The 7,006-nt window shown below is 46.9% G+C and overlaps 1 pseudogene; it reads right to left on the bottom strand.

Moving 5' to 3' along the window:
• Window positions 1-6,027: 6,027 nt before the first annotated feature.
• LOC105810434 lies at window positions 6,028-6,776 on the bottom strand (annotated as a pseudogene).
• Between the last annotated feature and the right edge of the window lie 230 nt (window positions 6,777-7,006).

The raw sequence follows: 7,006 nt of genomic DNA, 5'->3' as shown, positions 1-7,006 counted from the left end.
CGTGCAGAATCTACAGTTGTTAAATGTTGGCTCATATTGGTATATATGTAGCCAATCAAAATAATGCCACAGGAAGGCTTGCAGCATAGGAATATGTATGATGTCCACTCCATAACCTACAGTAGGCAACAATTTTTCATAACTCTGAGCAGAGATTCTCTAAGACAGTGTTTAGCCTTTAGTGTACACAAGAACCATCCGAGATGCTTGTTTCAAATGCAAATTCCTGGGTCTCATTACCTGAGATGGGGGTGGAGGGAGATACCCAGGAGTCTGGATTAAAAAAAAATTTTAATAGACTTTATTTTTAGAACAGTTTTAGATGTACAGAGAGGTTGAGAAGATAGTATCAAGACTGTCTATAAATGCCATACCCAGTTTCCCCTTTTATCAACATCTTACATTAGTATGGTATATTTCTGACAAGTAATGAATGAGTATTGATATATTATTATTAACTAAAGCCCATATTTATCCAGATTTCTTTAGTTTTTACCCAATGTTCTTTTTCTGGTCCGGGATCCCATCCAAAATTCCACATTACATTTAATTGCCCTGTCCCCTCAGGCTCCTCTTGGCTGTGACAGTTTCTCCGACTTAGCTTATTTTCAGCGACGTGGCAGTTTTGAGGAGTACTGGTCAGGAATTGTATAGGTGTCCCTTTGTTAGAATGTGATGTTTTTCTCATGATAAGATTGGGGTAGCCGCTTGTCGGGAGCAACGTCACAGAGGTAAAGTGCCATTTTCATCACATGATATCCAGAGTACACACTATCCGCCTGACCTCATTCTTGGCGATGACCTTGATCTCCTGGCTGAGGTGGTGTTTTGCAGGTTTCTGTACTATGAAAATCACTCCCACCTCTTCCACACCGCAGTCTTCGGCAGGAGGTGGCAATGCACAGCCACACTTTTGGAATTATGCCCCACCTCCATGAGGACAGAGTATCTACATAAATTATTTGGAATTCTTCTGCATAGATTTGTCTCTTCTCCCCCATTTATTTATTCAACCATTTATTTGTATCAGTATGGACTCGTGGATATTTATTTATACCTTGGGCTATAACTTAATACTACTTTTTTTTTTTTTTTTTTTTTTTTTGAGACAGAGTTTCACTCTTTTTGCCCGGGCTGGAGTGCCTTGGCATCAGCCTAGCTCACAGCAACCTCAAACTCCTGGGCTCAAGTGATCCTACTGCCTCAGCCTCCCAAGTAGCTGGGACTACAGGCATGTGCCACCATGCCCGGCTAATTTTTTCTATATATTTTTAGTTGCCCGATTAATTTCTTTCATATTTTTAGTAGAGACGGGGTCTCGCTCTTGCTCAGGCTGGTCTCGAACTCCTGAGCTCAAACAATCTGCCCGCCTCAGCCTCCCAGAGTGCTAGGATTACAGGCGTGAGCCACTGCGCCCGGTCTACTACTTGGTTTTGATGCTCAAAGTGTTCCAGCTTTGGCCAGGGAGCTCTTTCTGCTGTCTCCTGCATCCCTTGGACATTCTCAGATCGGTGTGGGGTTTGAGTCTGTGTTTTACAATGAGCTCCCCAAGCGACTCTGATGCAGGTGGTCCAAGGATGACACTGCAAAATGTGGCTCTAGGATGTGCCACTGAACTCTGCTAAGTACACAATCCCACCCCTTGCGTGATTCCTTCAGCATACAGGTAAGTGAGGGACTGCTTTGCGTGTCTTACTCATTCAGCAAACACTTAACCAAGTCTGAGCTCCCTGCCCCCTCCCTGCTGGGCACTTCCTGGATGCTGAGATTACGGAGCTCACATTCAGGGACATACCTTGGGAGAAAACGCAGTTAATAGGAGAGGGGAAAAGAAGTACTCACCAATCCCTTTACCTGGCCTTAGTTCTCCTGGAGACGACAGAAAGGAGCATGTGCAGAAGTGGGACAGGACATGGACACCTGTGAAGAATGTGGAATTGAAGAGGGAAAAAAATGCCTCATTCTCTGAGACCGTCAAAAAGGAAATTGGCTAGAGAAATGTTTGTAGATGGTGGTGGTGAGGAAGAGGGTGTCTGAGGTCACCTGTAATGGCTTTGGTTTTCTGGGTGAAACAGGTCATCCTTCCTAGAGTGAAGGGTTTGGGGTTAAACCCGGGGCCTAGAGAAGGCATTAAAGGTTTGAGACAGTGGTTAGAGTTGTCTTACCCCATTTTGTGCTAACGCAACAGAATACCAGACACTGGGTAATTTATAAAGAACAGAAATTTATTTCTCACAGTTCTGGAGGCTGGGAGGTCCATGATCGAGTTGCTGGCATCTGGCGAGGGTCTTCTTGCTGTGTCCTCACGGAACAGAAGAGCAGAAGAGAGTGAACCCACTCTCGCAAGCCCTTTTCATCGTGGCCTTAATCCATCGTGAGGGTGGAGTCCTCGTGACATCAACACCTCCCACAGGGCCCCACCTTCCAGCACAGCTGCATTGGAGATTGAGTTTCTAACCCATGAACTGGCAGACACGTGCAGACCACAGCAGGGGCATGTCTGTTAGGGTTCCGCCAGGGGACCAGCAGCCTAGCAAAAATATGAAAAGAGAGAACTAAATATAAAGAATTGTCAACTACGAATAAAGTTAACTAGGTAATTGGAAGGATAAAAAGAGAACTCTGATATCGCAGAGGCAGCATCTCTCAGGCCAGGTGACACAAAGGAAAGTGTTTGGAATGATTAAAACTTTGAAACTTAGAGTGGCTCCATGCGGCAGGGACCAAGACCTCTGAGAAGGGGGTGCCAGCTGGCTGGTGACAAAACTGGCTCTGTAAGTGTTGCAAACACCGGCACCTGGATTCAGCTTCTGCCACAGGAAGGAACTGGTCCTGCTGGGTGGGGTGGTGCTGGGGTGTTGCTCAAAGGGGCCCCAAGCAGCAAGGAGGTCACATGTCCTCAGGCTTGCAGGCTTCCTGTTGCACCCCTGACTGGTAGAGCCCAGTGTGCGGCTGACAGAGCCTCAGCCGTACATCACAAAGCCAAGTAGGGAAGCCTGGGTTTGGAGTAAGAGGCAGTAACTTCATAACTGTCATGGAGAATACACAAAGCCACCTCCCACTGTATGAGTGACATTTAGGGACTATATATGCACATGAGGCTGTATATTGGCTGAACTTCTTTCCTCTGCCGTCTGCAAATCACTTCTTGCTCCCCTAGGCCCTTGCCTATTGGAGGTGTCTTCCCATTCTGGGGGTCAGCCTCTGTTTCCCGTGGTTGCTCACCCTCCTCTAGAAAATTCTTGACCTGGTTCAAAAGAAACTACACAAGAGTTAGAAGTATCCATAGACAGATGAACGGATAAACAAAATGTGGTGTATGTATACAATGGGATATTAATACTATTCAGCCTTAAAAAGGAAGGAAATTCTGACACATGCGACAACATGGATGAACCTTGAGGACATTGGGCTGAGTGACATAAGCCAGACACAGGACAAATATTGTATGATCCCATGTATAGCAGGTACGGAGAATAGGCAGATTCACAGAGACAGAAAGTAGAGCGTGGCTGTCAGGGGCTGGGAGGGGCGGGGAGGGGCGTTGTAGTTTAATGGGTCCAGGGCTTCGGTTTTGCAGGGTGGAAACTGCCCTGTGGGTGGATGGTGGTGGTGGTTGCACAGCGATGTGAATGCACTTAATCTGCTCAACTGTACACTTAAAAACGGTGAAGATGGTAAAGTTTATGTTATGAGTATTTTACCACAGTTACATATTTTTAGAAAGGAACCAGAAGAAGGTGAGAGCCGGAGGATACAGGTGGGCGCAGAGCCTGATGTGCCGCCCGCCTCTGTCTTCTCACAACCATCATCCCCCGGCTCCCTTGGTGAGCAGTATTTTCCAGGCTCTGTGAGTTCCCACGTGCTTGTGTCTTCGCCGCCCTGCTGCACGCCACGCCCCAGGTGCCTCTGTGCAGGGGCAGCCTTGCCCTCTGCTGGTCCCGTGAACACTAAGTCACTTCAGCAGACGATAATAACAGCTAATGGGGAATAGTTTGCGATATGCCAGACACATGTGTGATCCACAACACGCCTATGCTGTAGAGACTGTTATCGCCTGCGTGTTACAGAGGAGGAACCTAAAGCGAAGAGGGGTCGCGACACGCCTTAGGCCACAATCTGCTGAATGGAGAAGCTGAGGTTGGAACAGGCTCTGTCCGGCAACCTGTGCCCCTAACCGTGGTCCTCTACCGCCCCCTAGTGGACTACCTAGTCCTGCGTCGTCTCAGCTGTGTTTACGGCCAGGTAGGATCTATCCTCAGCTTCTCTGCCACTCACTGAGAACTAACTTCATCGTCATTGTTTTCTCTTCCGCAGCACGCCCCCTTCTTCCACCCTGGCACCACACTTATGACAAGTGGCAGCAGTGGCTGAGGTTGCTGCACACCCAGTGAGGCCCCCCAGATTCTCACCTCCCAAGAGCAGTCCTGGGGGCTTCAGAGCCTTTCTGTAGGATTATCACGTGCCCTGCAGGAGCAACCTCCATAGATTTAAGAGTCTCCTGAAGCCTCTCTCTGGTTGCAGAGATTCTTGGAATGGTAAACAAACTTGTGGATTTCTTTCTGCATCCTGGCTACACGACGTGCATTTTGTAGTCTGCAACTCTCCAAGTTTCTCCCTTGATCTGAGTTGTCTACATGGGGTTCTGAGTAGGGGATCTATCCATGGAGAAGGGTCTTTTCCATGCTTCTGTGGATACCTTCGGGATTTCTGGCAAGTAAATCTGGGTACACTGGGGGATGCAGGATCCAATTGAGGTTCACACACTGCATTTGATTTTTATGTTTCTTTCTTTCTTTCTTTTTTTTTTTTCTGAGACAGAGTTTCACTCTGTCACCCAGGCTAGAGTGCCGTGGTTTGAGCCTGGCTCAAGCAATCCTTTTGATTCAGCCTCCCGAGTAGCTGGGACTACAGGCATGCGCCACCATGCCCGGCTAATTTTTTGTTTCTATTTTTAGTTGTGCAGCTAATTTTTTTCTATTTTTAGTAGAGACATGGGTCTTGCTCTTGCCCAGGCTGGTCTCGAACTCCTGAGCTCAAGCGATCCTCCCACCTCGCCCTCCAAGAGTGCTAGGATTACAGGCGTGAGCCACCACGCCTGGCCAATTTTTATGTTTCTTTAGTCTCTTTTAATCCAGGATAGCCACCCCCCCACACCACCACCACCAACTAATTGTTTTTTAATTAGTTTTTTGCCACATGGAAATTTCTGGAAGAGTTTAGATCAGTTGTTTTATAGATTGTCCCCCATGCTGAATTTGTCTGTTTCTTCATGATTAGATTCGGGTTAGATATTTTTGGCAAGATTATGTTGTAGGTGATGTCTGTTCTCATTGCCTCATATCAGGAGGCACATAAACCCTCACTTTGGAATTAAACCCTCAACAAATATATATTAACAGTGTGTTTGTGTTGCAGTGTGCTGAGCCCTCTGCTCCGCAATAAGCACAAAATGGGGTCACTGATATGATTGGGCAGTGAAAAGAGAAAGAAAACAGGAGGGCAGGCTTACCGATTGGAAGTAGCTCTGGCTACCCCTAACAGAAAACTCAACTCACAACAGGTGACCCAAACATATGTCAGGAGGCTGGTAGGCCAGAGCTGATGCGATGGTTCCACCTGGTTCAGAGTCTTCCTCGCTCACTCTCACTCTGCCATCCTTAGGGTGTGGATTCTCATGAACCCAAGATGGCTTTTCCTCCCTGCCAGACATTGTGACCCCTTCCAGACAGAAGGAGAAAAGGAGCATGCCCACTGTCTCTGCTCCCCTTGAAGGAACCTTCCCAGAAGTGGCACCCAGTGATTCTGCTCCCATCTCATTGGTTAGGACTGTGCCCCATGCTCAACCCAATAGGCATGATTGTCTGGGAAATGTGGCTGTTGGGAACATTGCCACCCTGAACAGAAACAGGGTTCTGTTTGTAAGGAAGGAGAAAGCATATTAGGTAGGCAATTGGCAGTCTTTGCCAAGGATGATAAGGCGGACTGGGGTTTGTTTTGTTTTGTTTTTTTAATGTGTGATCTTGTTTATTTGTTACTCTTAGAAAATCTTTTTTGACTGGACTTGAAGGTAGATGCTCTCAGAGAGAATGACCTCTGTCTCTTGACAATCTGTTCCTGGCATTTTCCTTTGGCCTCCTTTGTTCTCTTGGCCAAAATTTAGCATATTCTGTGGCCTCTTACTTATTTTTCTTAGTACACTGTTTCTTCAGAGTAATAACACCTACGTTTGTGCTGCAGGACATGTGGAGTAAGAAGACACTGGGTGCTTCGATTCTGGGTTTCTTCCTTTCTTTGTTTAGGGGCTTTCTCACAACTTACTGGTGGACACCATCTTCTTCAGAGAGATTGAAAAGGTTGTGGATTCTGCCATTTCTTTTGCGCCCCAGGCAACAAGGCACTGTAGTATCAGTCCAGGAATATTCTTCTCCTCTATTTTTACAATAACCAAATTGAGAACACTCAGATGGGCAACCACATGCAACCCAGAATGGCTCTGTGCTTTCTTTCTCCAGTTCTCTTTGGTCTGTAACAGGAATGTCCCTTACTCAGTAGCAGGCAGACACAGCCATGGGGCAAGACACCTGCTTCATGAGGAAACCTTGTTTGTTATTCCCACCACTGACTTGGACCACACGACCCTTCCATTCTTCACCCAGAGCCTCAGCAGCAACTTCTGTGGCGATGCATTTCCCATCAAAGGTCTGAAGTCTGTGTTCATCATCCACTTCAATGAGTTTCTGGCAGCTGGTGGCTGGGAAGATGTTCAGGTTCATTTTGAAGCAGCTGATCACCTCTGAGGTGCCACAGAAACGAGAAGGCAGATTTGTAATGGCTAGAGAGACAGCTACACAGATTATATCTGAGAACTTGAAAGTCCCCACAAGCCATTAGAAAACTGATTGTCCCATAGTCATGGTAACAAGTAGCCACCAGAACCGGTTTTCCATCTGTTCCATCCATACATGACTTGCCTCATGACGACTTGGTTAACTTTTAGGAGCTA

This window comes from Propithecus coquereli, unplaced genomic scaffold, assembly GCF_000956105.1.
Source record: "Propithecus coquereli isolate 6110/MARCELLA unplaced genomic scaffold, Pcoq_1.0 Scaffold212, whole genome shotgun sequence".
Lineage (NCBI taxonomy): Eukaryota > Metazoa > Chordata > Mammalia > Primates > Indriidae > Propithecus > Propithecus coquereli.
This window is presented reverse-complemented; position numbering and strand designations above follow the sequence as displayed.